Raw genomic sequence first — 17,381 nt, 5'->3', positions numbered from 1 at the left:
GTCAAAAAATGCTAATTTGAGAAAATCAAAATATTTCACAGGAACTTACTAATTTCATCAACACTTTAATGGGAAATCATCAACACACTTCAAGAAAGTGAAAACTTTGTAGTTGATAAAGTCAAAACATTTTGTTTCAGCATGTTGGCTTACATTCTCTAGTATACTGAAGGATTAAAGTCAATGTTTTTATTTTATATTATAATTTAGTATATTAAAGTCAAAAACGTTTTTTGATTTTTCCCCAAATGAAATATTTCAGAATAATTCATTTCACAGGAAATTCTAAGATTTTGACATGTTGTTTTAAATCAGAATGAAAACAAATTTCAAAAACTCAGTGTCCCACAGGACAGAAATTCCATTTTCACAACAACTCAAATACATACATGGGTTAGATTTTAAGCCTAAATTAAATAAACATCCCTTATAAAAATATCCAACTGAGAAGTAACTTAGTCTCCGCAATTGCTTTCTCCTGTTTTTAATATAAGGTCCCTGTTTTATTATTATTTTCTAAAACATCCCTCTTCAAACATCAGCGTGCTGTACAAAATTAAAGCAATAATTAGATCAAAACTTCATCTCCTGGTTTCAAACAAACATTCATTCTAACAAATACATGGTGGGAAACCCCCACAAACAACAACAATCTTTATAACCTTGTTTATCCCCATAGAACAAAGGAGCAAAAACATTCAGCTAAGCAGGGTTTGATAAACATAACACTTTTCAACTCAAATTATAAAACACTTTCCCTAGGAACAGCTTCCCTTGTCATTTTCTATTAATATTACCTGCTGCAGAGTTACATTCATATCAATTTTTTTTTCTCCCAACATGACTTTCTGGGCGGGTCCTTTAAACTTGATGGAGCCAAGTTGCTGCGGATTTATAGTGGCCATTTTGTATCTGCTAGCTATGTCTTATGCTCTTCTAGCTGGTAAGTAATTTTTACATTTTCACCTGTTGTTCTTTTCTTGGTTCCTCGTTCAGCAAAGCACTACATTAAAGGAGTAATCCCATCCCTATTCAATAGACTGTTTAATCTTATGATTAAGTGCATTGCTGAATGGTGGTCTTATTGCTGAGAAGATGGCACATTCCCCATGCATCCTAGGAGGTGTTGCCCCATTTCATGAGATGAAGGCCTTTAATTAGGAAAGGCATAAGTACGTGATGTATTGTTAACCCAAAACGAAAGAGCTGGTGAAAATGGAAAGCAAAATAGATATAGACTGATCTGAATAGAAATGCCTTTCAGCAGACCCAGTGGGACTTTGTCACAGTCTGTATACCTATGCTGATCCTTTTTACAAAACTATAAGGGATGTTGTACAAAGTATGCCTTGTGAGAGATCATATGAAAACTCATAATTTTCTGAACATTATTATCCTGGCAAAATATGTATGGCAACATTGTATGTAAAGTTATAAGATTGTACTTCATGATGTTACAAAGACATATTCTAAATCTGGGAAAACAGGCACAAACGAGTTCCTCAGAGACAAAAGAAACTGAGGCCTCAGCCAGGTGTCAATGAAATTAAATGGACTATCACCTGGTTTAGCAGCCATTCTTTGGCAGGAAAAAGGGTGTGAGTGAGAAATTTTCATCTTGGCAATGAACAGCTGGAGGTTCCTGTCTCCACAGACTGGCTGTCTCCTGAACCTTGCTGGAGGTGATTTTCAAAGGAAAAGAGAGCTATGAGAAAAGAGAACATAGGCCCAAAAATCTCTTTCTCTTCATCTCTAATCATGGCAGCGACAACATCTGAAGGACAAGGAAATTAACACTGAACTAAGGAAGAGGTCCTGGCTGAAAGGATTCCAGCCTGTAGAACTGCTAAGCATGTGGTGAGAGAAACCTTTGTTTTGAATTGATTTAACAAGTTAAATCGGCTATTAGTTTCTTTTACCTTTTATTTCATTGTAACCAATTCTGACTTTTATACCCCATTACTTGTAATCACTTAAAATCTATCTTTCTGTAGTTAAAAAACTTGTTTCATTGGTTTATCTAAACCAGTGTGTCTTGTATTGAAGTGTTTGGGGAACTCCATTTGAGATAACAAGGCTTGTACATATCATTTTGGGCAGTATAAGTAGGAGCATTTCCAGCTGATTGAGGGATGTGATCATTCCCCTCTATTCAGCATTGGTGAGGCCTCATCTGGAGTACTGTGTCCAGTTTTGAGCCCCACACTACAAGAAGGATGTGGAAAAATTGGAAGAAGTCCAGCGGTCCTCCTGAGGTCCCTTCCAACCTTGACATTCTATGATTTTCTATGAATGAAATGACAGACTTTATATGAGTTTGTATTGTCCAGGAGGGTGCTGGGCAGTACCAGACACACATATCTGGGGGAAAGTCTGGGACTGGGAATCTGCTGGTGTTATCATGCAATGTAATTAATGAGTGGATGGCTATAGCACTCATTCACTATAGCTGGTAGTGATTTACATACTGGAGGCTGTGTGTGAACAGACCAGACCAGGAGTGGTTTCTCTCACAGAAAACCAGTGTAAAGGACACCCCAGGTTGGAGAATTGAGGCAACACAGCTGTCCATAAACCCAGATTGTATCCTGGGGAATGTCACAGACTTTGATGGCCAGATAGTTAGCAACATGATAACTAAGAGGATTTGACTGGATGTGCATAGCACTGCAAGAACGCTTGTGGCAGAGCCAGGTGGGTCCTGTTAAAAGCCTGAATTCCTTGGCTTGCCAGCAACCAGTGCTGATGGTGTAAGTTAGTCCAATTTCTGAACCTTTTCTGTTTAAATTTTTTTGAAATGGTTACAGGTAGCCCAAAATAATAACATACTTGTATATGTTGGGCTAGATGCTTAGGTCTGGCCCTTCTGTATACTATGTAGCTTTGGTATGGAGGAATGAGGGAGTTGTGGGTAGGGTTGCTGGGTTTTTTTGTTTTGTGTTTTTTTAAAATAACATATGATACCTATTTGATATTAACCTGCTATTAATCAAAGAATGGTGTTAAAGGAACCAAGCAGAAAAGGTAAAAACAATGGCAATGATAAGGCTCTTTGAGGAAGCGTTTGCTGGGCCATTGATAAACTACCTGTGTGACTCCATCCAGGCTACAATGGTTTACTCTTGGCAATGAAGAGGGGGTATCAGCCACTTATCTAGTAGGTCTCTTTCACTTGTAGCAGCCCAGATGACTTCTGCTGGCTTGTTGACCAGATTCTGCTTTTGGAATGGCGCATCACCCATATGATGCGTGGACTTTCAAGGCAAAAGTTTGGGATCAAAAGGGATCTAAAATCTCCAAGAGTCTAGAAAAGGAAGAAGATGCTGCACAGGGTATGTTAGTGCAAACTGACTGACAGAGACAGATGCTGTGAGGAGGACAGGCTGGGTCCTCCAACTCTGAAATGGGAAGAAGCTGGGCTTCCCTGAGCTCTGAATAGAGAGGTTAAGCTTAGATAGGGAAGTATGCCTTGTGCCCCTGCGGATTGACTAAATCTTGCTTTGTTTTGAGGCTGCTGGAAGTTGTTTTGAAGGCAAAGTTATGACGTCCCCTGCTCCAAAAGGAAAACCAAGTTGGACCTATTTTGTTCACACAGTTGGCAACCAGAAGGCTGTACCCAAGATCCAGTCTGCGTGGCTCCCTGGTTCCACCTAGAGTGAGGTGCAGGAAGCTATTGCCCTGTAGCTGTGACATTGGGAAGGAGTAAAAGGTGCACTAAACAACAGCGTTCTCTGGCCACATACGGTCTGATCCTAGGTAGGGCTCACAGCATCCCTGCCACTTCAACCTACCAGATCAGGCCCTACAGGCGAGATAGGGGAGCTCCAGCTTTTGAATAACACTGGGGCTTAGGTGTGATCTAGAACACTGGGCAGTTCAGCAGCATCAGACATAGGCAGTTTTGTGCATGCCTACTAGCAGAAACTTAGGTGCCTAATGAATTTGGAGGCCAGCAGGGTTAAGCAGCAATTTTAAGGCTCTCAGTGAAGCATAAATGTTGGATTTAGGCACCTAAGTCCTGTTGTGGATGTAGCCCTAACTTCTTTGGGATGGGCCTCCTACCTTGTTGGTAGATCAAAGAGGGAGTGGAGGAGAAGAATGGAATGTGATGTTACAATTGCAGCTCCTGGATCTGCTTTATAGGAGTGAATTACAATTATTTTTTTTCTGGAAGTGATGGAAGGTATAAATTATTCTGATTCCATGCCACTGATTGACATGATAATGTGACATGAGAGAAAGAGAAGATCTATTGGGTCAACTAGTCCATTCCCCATGATACATTGTAATGTCTCCAAAGGAAATGTTATAATGTGTTGTGACAGACCTGGCTATTAATATCTCCATTAATAATTTTTGTGATGTTTTTAATTCTCTTTGCTTGGTTTTTCTCACTCATCTGATAATGGATGTCTTGAACTTCTGCAATACAACCAGTACATGAAATAGGGGTTGTGTTAACTGTAAGGAAAGTGTTGATGGCTAAAAATTATGTAATACATTAAAATGCATAAAATGATTGCATGTGACAAATTTTCACACACCAACAACAAAACAGCTGAAAGTTAAGGCGCTTGCTCTGACCTTCTCTGGTACAGCGTGGAATAAATCCTGCCTCTCGCTCCTTGGCCATGGAGGGCCCCAAAGAAGTGGAATGTTTGCAGCTGTGTGAATGTCCTGGATTTGGAGAGATGTACAGTGGGGATATGCAACTCTCCTGCATGGCTAAGAATCACTGGATCCTACTAGAGAGATCCTCTAGTCCCCTACCAGCTGAGTGAAGCAGGCAATCTGCTATAGACTTCTGAAGTAATCTCCAGGGAGCAACAATGCATTTGCTTTGCAGCCTGAACGAAAGGATCCTTCTCCATGTATCTGCCCAGCACTCAGCCTGCTTATATAGGCTAGCCGCTGGATTTATAATTTGTCCACATTGGTGTAATTGCAGTAATGCAGCATGCACCACTCAATAAGGCGTTGGGCTGGGACTCAGGAGACTTGGGTTGTGTTCCTGGATCTGCCACTATCCTGCTGGGTGACCTTGAGCATGTCAATTCCTTTTGTGCCAAGGTTTCCCTTCCCGCCTTTGTCTGTCTTTTCTATTTATATCATGAACTCTTCAGGGCAGGACTGTTTCTTGCTATGTGCATGTACAGTGTCTAGTGCAATGATCTCAGTGGCATCTCCTGTGCATTATTGTTATACAAATAAATAATAATAATAATTAATTGCTTTCAGTGATAAAGTTTCAGGCCTGTATTTCATGGCAGTAGCTTACACAGAAAAAGTTTCAGGCCAATGGCCAAGATGGCTGACCCAACAAAGGAGGAGTGTTCTGCCAAGTAAAGCAGCATGGATGGTATTAGTGTTGTTATTCTGGGACATGTGGTGTTCATCACTGGTTCGTTCTTTGTTCTCTTTGTTTAAAAAAAATAAACTAGTAATATTTTTGGTTGCAAATCAAGAACTGTTTGTCTAGGATTATATGGAAAACTTGGTTGATTTCTACTCCAAAATCAATGAATGACAGTTTTCCAAACTAACTTTTGTTTTGCTTTCTCAATGAGAGATTAAAGTCAAATAACCACAATTTAACTGATCAGAGAATTATGTTGGTTTGCTGTGGACTGTTAGCTATTCAATAGCATTTTACGTTGTTCCTGTTTTTCTATATATGCTTTATCAATATTCATGAAATAATTACTAGGTGCAGCTAAATTCATTAATAACTTATTTTGGAATACTTTATAAGATACATTAGTAATGAATTGTTAACAAGAAATGCCACAAAAAGCTGTTACAAAGATTATTGTAATGTACGGATCTTTAAAAGTAAGCATGAGCCTGATTACATAGTCACTTAAATTCATGTAGTAGCATTCCATAAAGTGTAGTAAACTTATTAAAAAAATAACGACTCCACTGTATAAGTGGATACCATAAAGAGACTCTCTGAAAATGGAACATGAGGTCAGCAGTGATGAATGGCTTCTGTTTTCCATACCCAGAGCAATCATTAAGTATTTGGTCTAAATAAGTTTTAGTTCAAGTTAAGAAAAAAAACATACATTGCAGGAGAGAGCATAGTGTGTGTGTCATATATGAAATGAACACACAATGGCAGCTTCTACAGCAGACTTCTAGAAATTTAAAACAAAATCACAATTTACAAAGCTATAAATACCACATAAAACATGGAGTATCTTACTTTGGGGTCAGTGTGTGGACTTTCTTGCATAAAAGTTTCCTAAAGAAAGAGGCCCATGGTTTTAGATTGTTAATGTTGTTTTTTAGTGGCTCCTTTGTAAGATCTTTTTCTTATGAAGGATACTGTCAAACACTTCAGGCACATCTGGTTAGGTGCATTATGGAGCAGTGTCTGCCTTTTCCTTGAAGCATCCTTTGAAGATCCTGGCCATTGAAAGATGCAGAATACAGGACTTGATAGCTTGATGTTGTGATCTTCTATGACAAATTGTATCCTATGTTGTGCTGAGAAATGGGAGGCGGGGGATGGAAGACGAATATTTCTCAGAGCTACAGGAATCTATATTCTGTAATCTCGTCCTGCCTTGAGAGCAGCAACTAACAACAATCCCTTTTTTCCAGTACTCCATTAAAAACAGAGCCAAATTCTGATTGTGTTATTTGGCTATAAGTATGGACACATATTAATGTTGCAAAACAGCGTTATTAACTGAGCTCTTATCCAGATGACTCTTGCTAGCCACAACGGGCTGTGGAAGCCTTTTAATATGCAAAAATTTGGGCAATTCCAACCTCTGTTTTGGTCATTATATACAAATTATAATGCATAAAGCCATGAGCGTCCTATATCAGACAAATGCTCAGATGGGCATCTTGCAAGGAGAAGGCAAATTTTGCTAGGCATGTTAATGCACATACAGGTCAAGCAGATTTAAAATGGTTCTCACAAGGAGCAACTATCTTTACTTTCAGACGTCTAATCTGATATTTACTATATAACCAAATGCTCAACTGATCAGTATACAGTGGATTGGTGTGGGGGGAAGAGAGGATGTGTCAGGAAGGCTGTAAATATTGATTGCTATCTATGAGGTGCTCCAATATGAGGTGCCATGTAAGAACTTAGTGACAGATGTTGCAGTAGATGAGCTGGTTTGTTGTGATATTAAAGCAACGTACAAAGTAGCACAGAACCTATAGAATATTCATCCCTTCTTTACCAGTGTTCTCCTTTTCATTCTCTACCTGGAATTTACATTATGCTGCTGCTAGTACAGTGCAATGCCAATGAATTTCAGGGTTCCCAACATACACAAATCAGTGCATTTTCAATGAGAGCAAAATGATCTTTCTTATTTACTTGTATACAGCTAGACAATCTTACATACTGAACAGTGCAAGGACATTTTAACTAAGTGGCAAAGCTTTGTATGTGAAAATCGCCCCTGTGCAATAAACCATTTTGCTGAGAGTTCAAATGGGAACTTCAGTGGTGCACGGGCCTTGGACTGGACCATTGTGCAAGTGCCCAGTGTTACTTCATAGGTAACTCAAAACCGAGGGTTCCCCCCCCTCCCTTCTTTCCACCAACTTTTTGCATGTGGAAAGACAATAACAAGTTCCAAATGATGTATGGTCTAAACAATAAACTCTCACTCACTGATATACAAGGAACGCTTTCCAGCTATTTCTGTGCCAGGCTATCTGTAGTAATATTTAGTTCAGACAAAGCCAAAAATCAAATGAACCACCAAGTAAAACTTCAGCCAAAAACAGAGACACATAAATTATTTATTAAAAGGATTTTTTTTTCTGTTTTCATTAGTTTTTTCATTTCCTCTCTCCCTTTTCCACATACTTTTGCCCCTAGGCAGCCAGCAAATTAGAAATTTGGGAATAAAAGCTTTTTCTCACACACAAAGCAAACTTCCCTGACAAAAATGTTTTCCAAAACAAGAAAGTGGATTATTTCTAACCTCTCCCCCCACCCTCCCCTTTTTAGTATCTGCTTTTAAAGTGTTTTCTAGGCACAGTCTTGTTTTTTTTTATCTCATTTCCATTGACGAGGAATTATCTGTGTTGCAAACTGAATTATCTGCCTGCCAAACCACTAGCCACTGAAAACTCACATGGTTTCTGAACAGAGCAGGTTGAAAATTTTTCAGCTAAACTCTCTTCCATCGAAACAGAAATGTTATGTAGAAATGTACTGGGTTTTGATGAAAAATTAATGAGGAAGGTTTTTTCAGGTCTTGGATGGAATTTCTGAGACTGACCAGAATTAGGGCACTCAGCTGCTCTGAATCAGGCACAGAAAGACACGAACTTCGGCTTCCCACATCCCAAACAACTGCCCCAACCACTGAGCTAGAGAGTCAGTTTCTCCTTTTTTCTGGCCTAATGACTAGTTATTTAAATAAGTGGAACAGCTGCAACAGGAAAGACTGAGAGAGGCTTACCGCATAAGATAGGGCACTTTCCAGACAGGGAGAGAGGTGCATTTCAAGTCCTGCTCCAGAGCAGGGATTCAACTGTAAATCTTCCATAGCCTAGTGGAATGTCCTAACCACTGGATACAAGGAGAACAACACTACAATATCCTTGTGACTCTAGCCCAGTGATGAGCAAACTATGGCCCGTGGACCACGTCTGGCCCGTCACACATTTTAATCTGGCCCTCGAGCTCCCACTGGGGAGCAGGGTCGGGGGATTGCCCAGCTTCACAGGGCTCCCAGAAGCAGCGGCATGTCCCCCCTCTGGCTACTACATATAGGGGCAGCCAGGGGGCTCCACATGCTGTCCCTACTCCAAGAGTCATCTCTGCAACTCCTATTGGCCGGGAACTGTAGCCAATGGGAGCTGCAGGGGTGCCGCCTGCAGACAGAGCAGCATGCAGAGCCAACTGCCTGGCATCATGCCTCCTCATAGGAGCCGGAGGGGGGACATGCCACTGCTTCTGGGAGATGCTTGAGGTAAGCGACGCCCGGCCCCTGCACCTCTGACCTCCTGTGCCCCAACCCCCTACCCCAGTCCTGATCTTCCTCCTCTCCTCCAAACTCCTCCGTTCCAGCCTGGAGCCCCCCCTGCACCTTGAACTCCTCATTTCTGGCCCCACCCCAGAGCCTGCACCCCAAGTCAGAGTCCTCAGCCCCTCTTGCCCCCCAACCCCCAATTTCGTGAGCATTCATGGCCTACCATACTATTTCCATACCCAGATGTGGCCCTCGGGCCCAAACGTTTGCCCACCCCTGCTCTAGCCCTTCATTTCCTTTGCTTTAAAGGTTAAAAAACCCTGAAATCAAAACATTTTGTTTGACCTGAAACAAAATTCTTCCAACTTAGCTGAGTAAATACATGCCTGAACCTTAGGGTATGAACCCTACATAGCTCTCTAGCCACACAAGCTATCTCCCTGTTTTTGCAGTGTAGTGTCCTATTTCCTCCTCACTGCTGGAACTTTTCCCTGCCACAAGGAGCAGCCAGGGCCTTTCTCTAACTGTGGAGAAGGTCCCCTCTGCCAGAGCCTTTTACTACTGCATGTAGCTGCACCCTGCAGTGTTGGATGCATCCAGCTTTCTGCTGCAGATGGTAGCTATGTCTACCCTACATGCCAGTGTAGACAAGGCCTATATACACCCAGCTAGATGGACAAGCACTTTTTAAAAAATGTATGATTAAAAATAAACTCGTAGGATACTAGAAGTCCCTGCTATTGCTCCAACATGTTGTTGTACCATCTGTTGAAACAGCTTCCAGCTTTCGCAGTGTAACTTGGGATGGGAGGCTCAAGAAGGAAGGAGAAATATACTGACAGCAAGTCTTACAGAGAAAGGCCATACTGGACATTTTCTTGACAGCAGCTTGCTTGTGAGTTCAGTGTGGTTGAGTTAATGTTAAATATAGTACATTCAACTGCCACAATTGAAATTGTAGTGTATTATTGTTTTCTTGTGAGGTTGATGTGGCATGTGCTAGATTCATGTGCTAGATGAGAAATGAAGGCCCTTTTGCCTACAGGAGTACACTATTGATGTAATATTAGTCCCATAATTCTTGCTGACCCAACTGTCCAACAATATACTAAGTACCGGGATGATTTATGATGCATTTGTTCCCACTATGGACAAAAGAGTACCTTTAGCATACAGGATCTCTTGGATTTGCTCCTGAAATTGAGCACACGGACACATCTATAGCTACATTTCTCCCAGTAATATCTTCAGGTGAGAGGAGAGGATGTCAGAAGAACAGAGGGACCAATTTTTCTACGGAGAAAATGGACATCCTGGTGGGATGATGGCCAGCATTATAAAAGGGAGGAGAATGCGGATTAGGTACAAGCATCATGAATGCAGTCTTAAAGGAGCTAGCACTGTCTTTTTGCAGCATAGGAATGTGTTTAGCAGGCAACACTGTTCACAGCACTATGCTGGATACTAGCATTGTCAGTGACCCCCACACATGCTACATACCCACTACTCAGCCACCGTGCAATTCTCCAGGCTAACCCAGCTGAGACTGTCCAAAGTGCTGAGTACTGGACCACTGTGTCAGCAGAGTGCTTTGTATTGCTGACAATCTGCACAATGACTGCATAAAACATCCTCTTATTCCAATAGGTCACCACATTGGCTGTGGAGAGTGCCTTAAAGACAGTGTAGCCTGTGGTACCCAGGACATATGGGACAGGACCATGGCCTTTTGGCTATACGTAAACTGATCAATCCTCCCAGCGCTGGCACTCAGAAACTGATCTATGCAGGTGGAAGAGAAGACTGGCTTTAATGCCTTCAGTGTGGGAGGTTTTTTCCTCTGGCATCAAACTCCTCCACTAGAAGGAACCATTGCACAATGGTGACTTTAACTCCCACTGATATTGGACAGCTTCTACATTTGTGACTCTAGATAATCTTGTAACTCCTCATGGGTGCTTGGAATAGTTTGTCACTCCTGTGCCTTGCTCACCCCACGGATAGTCATCTGACCCATAAATCTTGGTGTGCAGATATGGTTGAGCTCTTCTCTGCCCATAGGGCCTCTCACCCTCTTCCCATTCCTCCTCCTCTTTGAGCTAGAGGTTGGCTAAATTGTGATATGGGTAGCAAGCAGCGCAAACTGCTGTCAAGTGCTTGCCTGGTTGTCTCTGGGTGTTGTATATAAGGCCTGGTCTACACTAGGAGTTTATGTCGAATTTAGCAGCATTAATTCGACTTAACAGTGCACCCGTCCACACCAGGAAGCTAATTAGTTCGACCTAGAGGGCTCTTTAGTTCGAATTCTGTACTCCTCCCCGACGAGGGGAGTAGCGCTAAATTCGACATGGTTATGGAAATCGAATTATGTCGATTTCCGTCCACACCTAGCCTAAATTCGACATGATTATGTCGAATTAGGCTAGGTGTGGACGGAAATCGACCTTAGTAGCTCCGGGAGCTATCCCACACTGCACCACTCTGTTGACGCTCTGGACAGCAGTCCGAGCTTGGATGTTCTGACCAGCCACACAGGAAATGCCCAGGGAAAATTTAACACGCTCCGGCGCCTTGTGGATGTTCTGCAGGACCGCAGGCAGGAGGACAGAGCCCCCCTGCACTGTATCTGCAACCGCCTTCCACCGCCACAAAGTCCCAAACCCCCCTCACCCAAAGTAACAAGAAGGAGATGCGCCAGGGGCCGTGAAAACTGTCACTCCACCCCAGCAGAGTGCTCAAGTACCCAAAAGCTCTCATTCCCTAAATGTTAAGAAGTCCTTCCCTTCCTGGCTCACCGAAGCCCCAATCCCAGTTTCATCCCCTAACTGTGTAGTTGATTATTAAAAGTAGTTTGCTGTTAATTACTATTTCTGTCAAGTTTTTCTACAGAAGACTGTCTGTGAAGGGGGGGGAAGGGGGTTGTTAATTGCATAGGACAGTCACTTTTACCAGGGTACAGACACGGGGGCAGGATCAACAGCAGGTCACACACACAGTGCAGTCAGTAGGCACCCTGGTCGGTCTGGGAGGTGTTTTCCATGTTCTGTGTGGGTGGGGGGTACGTGACTTTGTGGCATGGGAGGGCGGTTACAGAACTTATGCAGCGGTCCTTGTCCCGGACCACAGAGCCACGCAGCAGGGTAATCTGTAACCGTCCTCCCCTGCCACAAGGTCACGTAGCCCCCGCACACAGAGTCCCGAAAAGGAGGGATGGCAGGCTCCATTGAAACAACCAGTCCAGCACTGCAGACCGCTCTAGGAGCAGGAGCCCATCATTCCTCGAGTGTAGAAGCGGTGTTAACATCACTGCACACCCTACCCAGCACAGTCTGCGTCCCTGTTTCAACCCTTTAAAGCGAATTCATTAATAAAGAAAACATTGTTAATTAACAATGTTCCATTAACTTTATTTCTAAACGTGTGTTGGAAGGGGGGAAACGTGGTGAACGGGGTATGTAACCGCAGAAGAAAGTCAACAGTAACTGAAGCAGGGGCAGGTTCAGCTTCTCTGTAAAGAAACTGAACAGTCACAGGTTACCCTGCTCCCTGAGGAACCTAGCTTTCAAAGCCTCCCGGATGCACAGCGCTTCCCGCTGGGCTCTTCTAATTGCACAGCTGTCTGGCTAAGCGTAATCAGCAGCCAGGCGATTTGCCTCAACCTCCCATCCCGCCATAAAGGTCTCCCCCTTGCTCTCACAGAGATTGTGGAGCACACAGCAAGCTGCAATAACAATGGGGATATTGCTTTCGCTGAGATCCGAGTGAGTCAGTAAGCTCCTCCATCTCCCCTTGAGACATCCGAAAGCACGTTGAATGATGACAGTTACCCAAGACCACCCTCGACACATTTTTCCCCCCAGCATGCATTGTGGGGAAATCCCAGAATTCAAATGGGCAGCGGGGACTGCGGGAACTGTGGGATAGCTTCCCACAGTGCACCGCTTCCAATGTCGACGCTTGCCCCGTTAGTGTGGACTCACAAAGTCGAATTAGTGTCCTTAGTGTGGACACACAAATTTGACTTTGTAAGGTCGATTCCACAAATTCGAATTAAGTTAAATTGAACTAATCTGGTAGTGTAGACACACCCTAAGACAGCTGGTGTCACAAGGAAATGTAGTGCAGATGGTGTACGCTTCTCCTCTGCTGATGACACTTGGGATATTTCTTGTATGGATTTTTGCAGCTGCAGTTTCCATTAATGCCTTGGATCCTTCCATTAAAAATTCTGTGGTGGGTGCATTTTCTTGAACCAAACCACCTTTTGTACCAGGTGACTTTAAATAGCTGCACTTCACTTTACTTGCCACTCCCCATGCATCTTCTGTGTGCATTTTCTAAAAAAGTCTCAGCAATCACAAACACTAGTTTGCCCCTGTTGTTGCAGATGCAATAGCCATATTCTAGTGCCGCAAACCTTTTGATATTTGTGCTGCGTTTGACAAAGCAGTACAAGTATCAGCAATCACAGCCAACCAACCACTTCCAATACCTCTTGAATTAGGTCCAGTTGACAGAAAAAGTGAGGGAAATGAATAAATTACTGCCACATTTTTCTTGTTGTTTTTTTTTTTGCTGGCATGGTGTAAGAAAATAGATGGGATTTAGGAGTTTGCTAATTTCCAATGTTTAATACATCAATAAGGATTACTGGAAGTCTCCCTCACAGTTTACAAGCCCTGGTACCTTTGAGAGGAAGCTAATTGTTACCGGTTACTTGTTCTTATTTGTTACAGAACTGAAAGCCTGGCAGTAGTTAGTTAGGCAGACAATTGCCCTTCTGGAGGGACAAGGAATGAAAAAGATGTGTGAGATCACACTGTTTATATCGAGGAAGACGGTGTCAGAACTTTCTTAAAGATAGGCAAACATTAAAAGGAACAAAAGCACAGTGGTGCCAGTTCTCCAAGAACTGTGGATATTTTGCTCTAAATTGTATAGTGAACAATGCCATAGCTGCAGGTAGAGGTACAATTTGTTGGTCCTCTGGGGCACATTTTGTTGGTCTGAGTACAAAAATGGGGAGCTGTGGGTGCTTGGTTGTAACATTGACCCCTATGACTTCTGGCAAATCACCGAGAGTCTTATTTTTCAGAAGACCACAGTTCGCAAAACTCCTCTGTAAGTCATTGGGAGCTGTGGGCACTCAGCACCTTTGAAAATCAGGCCCTTAGTGAGGCCACTGATTTTGGGCACCTCCATTTTTATGTGCCCACCTCTTCAGAGGTGCCGAGCAGCTGCTTTTGGTGCTGTGGTTTCTCAGTGGCACACACTGGCCTAGTGCGTATGATCTTGACTCGTGTTGGTGGCTTGTCCCAGTTACTGGACACCCTGCTAGTATTGGCTAGCTAAAGACGTTCTCCTGTAGCTCAGGTACTATAGGCTTCAGAGCCAACATTAGACCATTTACCATCATACGCAGATATCCCCATCGTCTGAACTGTCTTGGGGAGAGGGGCCAGGGGAGAGGGAACAGGCCATCTGTGGGCCACTCAGACAGTTTCGGTCAGGCCACAACTGCTGCTGCTCCTTCCCGCATGGTGTAGGGATGGCATGGCCAGGCTGCAGCTGCATCAGCATAGCTGTTCCCAGTCCCCCACGCTACTGATTGTGTGTGTATATGGGGGGAGGGGTTCCTTGTAAGGGGCAGATCCTACCATCTCTGGAAGCTATCCCAGATGGCAAGAGGGGAAGCTGGACAGAAACCACAGGGACTTAGCAGCCCGTTTGCATAGCTATTGCTACTGCTCCCAGAGAGAGATGGGGCAGCTGGGCAAAGCCACCTTGAAAATTCAGTGCCTTCAGTGACTGCCTGGGTGGCCTTCATGTAATGGCCATCCAGAAAGAGTTTTGTGCCTTTTTTGTGCTGAATTGAAGTGCTCAGTCTCCTGAGATCTGGTGGGTGGGTGTGTACAGTTATGATTCATTACACTAAGCACGTCTGAAAAAAATCAGACTCTACCGATCCCAATTTCAGCACTCAAAATCAGAAGCTGTTTGAAAAATTGCCCCTTAAAGCTCTGCTTCATTTTTTCCACATGTGAAAGTGTAGATTTACTCTGGTGGTGTGAAGCTTTGAGGATTTAAACTAAGATATTGGTGATACAATAAGCATATGGATTAGCTCTTTCAAAGTATCAGAATATTACTATGCTCATAAGATAAGCTCAGAAATAAGGAAATGGCTTATATAGTATTCCTCAAAATTAACCATGTAATTTAAATATATGTATTTCTCTAATGACTCATAAGCATTATTTTGTAGGTATTATTGTGAAGATTAGTTATCTCACAGAAAGTAGGAAAATTGCAATGTTTCACCCATAGAACCCACAATTACTCAATTGTACATTGAGGGCAGGTTTCAGAAGATTGTTTCAACTGAAACACAATTTGCCTTCTTGGAATTAGCAATTGCAGTTAGGTGAAAAGGGCAGGTTAAAGATGATTAGTAAGAATAAAAGCAGGTAGTGGGGAAGGGAAGTGCAACAAAACCTGAGACAGCAAGTTTAACCAACTCCCAAATCTCATTCAAATCCAGCCTGTGCTGAATATTAACATCTGAGCACTATTTTTGTAGCCTATTAAGAATGAATTTGGTCACCTGGGTCTAGTTCCTAGTGACAGAATTCACCTCGATAGTTGGCACTAAAGGTCATCTCTGGCAGCCTCAAATCAACCTGGGAAATAAACTATTGTCTCATCCAGTGTGGGCCAGCACTCCAGGTCAGAACTGAGGCACATTGCATTGTGGGCAATCTCACACTGCTGCTGCTCAGATGTACCTATTCTGTGACTAACCAGAGGATTTTAGTCTCAAAAGCCACATTACCTTAGTGCAAAATCAGATTCTCACATCCGCCTGCTGTGGGTTCTAACACCTTCCTCTGAAAGATCTGGCCACTGCCAGGGCCACCCAAAGGATTCAGGGGGCCTGGGACAAAGCAATTTTGGGGGCCCCTTCCATTAAAAAAAAGTTGCAATACTATAGAATACTATATTCTCGTGGGGGCCCCTCTGGGGCCCGGGGCCTGGGGCAAATTGCCCCACTTGCTCCCCACCCCCGGGTAGCCCTGGTCACTGCAGGAGACAGGATACTGGCCTCAATGGACCTTAGGTCTTATCCAGTATGACAACTTCTATGTTCCTAAATTTACACATTTTTCAGTTTAACATTTTCAGTCCTCAAGAGTTTTACTTTGTTTTGCCTATTTTTCTGTCATCTCTGTGAATGTGGCTTTGTCTTTTTGTGTTTTGTGTAGGAACGAATAAACTGCACACACAATTTTTCATTACAGAGAATAGTTCTAAAAATGTTGTGGAAAATGTGACTTTGTAGAGACCATGTTGTTGGCACCTTATAAAATTAACCCAGCTACAATGCCAGCTGCTGATTTGCTTTGTTCCTTGATTTACAGTTACTCGTGATTTGCTTTGTTCCTTGATTTACAGTTACTCATAGGCTCACTGATGGGTGGGAACATATTTACTGTTTCTATTCAGAGTGTTTCTTGTGCTGTGTGGTTTAACCCAACAGGTGGTGGTCAGGAAAAGCAGAAAAGTGTGCTGACTCACCAAGTCATGATTCCGTTTTCTTTTTAAGTCAGGGGTAGCTCTGAGTTATCTTGAAAGTGAGAAATTGACAGCATAAGCTAGAGCTCGTGACAGCATACACCGGTGCTGCTCATGGTTCCCCATCCAGCTCTATTTCCAACACCCCTGACTTCTAATCCTCAGCCTCTGCTAAACCGAAAATGTCATTGTGCCAGATTATGCAGTGACTCAGTGGTGTGGACCAGTTTCCACCAGCACTAGGAGCACTAGATTCATTGTACTTAAGTTATATTCTTACCACATTCTCCAAAAACAATTAAGCCCATGTGTTATCCAACCATCAAAGGATCGGTGGTAGGATCAAGACACTGGCCTGCATTGAGATTGGTGCATAGCCCCAGCCAAGCTCCAGGAGGCAATGAACTTCAAGGCACTCAGGAAATTAATGCACAATTTAAAATAAAAAAAAATAATTGGAGGTATACCTATCTCCTAGAACTGGAAGGGACCTTCCAAGGTCATTGAGTCCAGCCCTCTGCCTTCACTAGCAGGACCAAGTACTGATTTTTACCCCAGATTTTCCTCACTACACAAGAGAACCATGCCTGCTGAACCACCTCTTAAGAGACTACAGTGCATACCTTCCTTCCCCGGCCAGGGTGGAGGCTGGTGGGGACTTGGCCTGGCCTCCTCCTTTGGGGTGGATAGTACTGCAGGGGATACTAGAAGGGAGCAGTTCACATGCTCAGAGGAGCACAGATAACTGGTAACTTCTAGCAGGAGCACTTTCCGCATTCCACTATTTCTCAAGGAGGGTGCTTTCTATTTAAAGAGCCAATGTGTCCCAATGTATTTAGAGCAACACTG

General features: G+C 43.1%; 1 long non-coding RNA gene across 1 annotated transcript; it reads left to right on the top strand.

Annotated features, from left to right (window-relative positions):
- Positions 1-840: 840 nt before the first annotated feature.
- On the top strand, positions 841-5,941 carry LOC120401598. The gene is made up of 3 exons (XR_005596582.1): positions 841-943; positions 1,655-1,857; positions 4,599-5,941. It is a non-coding gene; the product is annotated as an uncharacterized LOC120401598 (long non-coding RNA).
- The last annotated feature ends 11,440 nt before the right edge of the window (positions 5,942-17,381 follow it).

This window comes from Mauremys reevesii, linkage group 3, assembly GCF_016161935.1.
Source record: "Mauremys reevesii isolate NIE-2019 linkage group 3, ASM1616193v1, whole genome shotgun sequence".
In the NCBI taxonomy this organism is placed as follows: domain Eukaryota; kingdom Metazoa; phylum Chordata; order Testudines; family Geoemydidae; genus Mauremys; species Mauremys reevesii.
The sequence above is the reverse complement of the archived record's forward strand: the minus strand, read 5'-3'. Positions and strand labels throughout refer to the sequence as shown.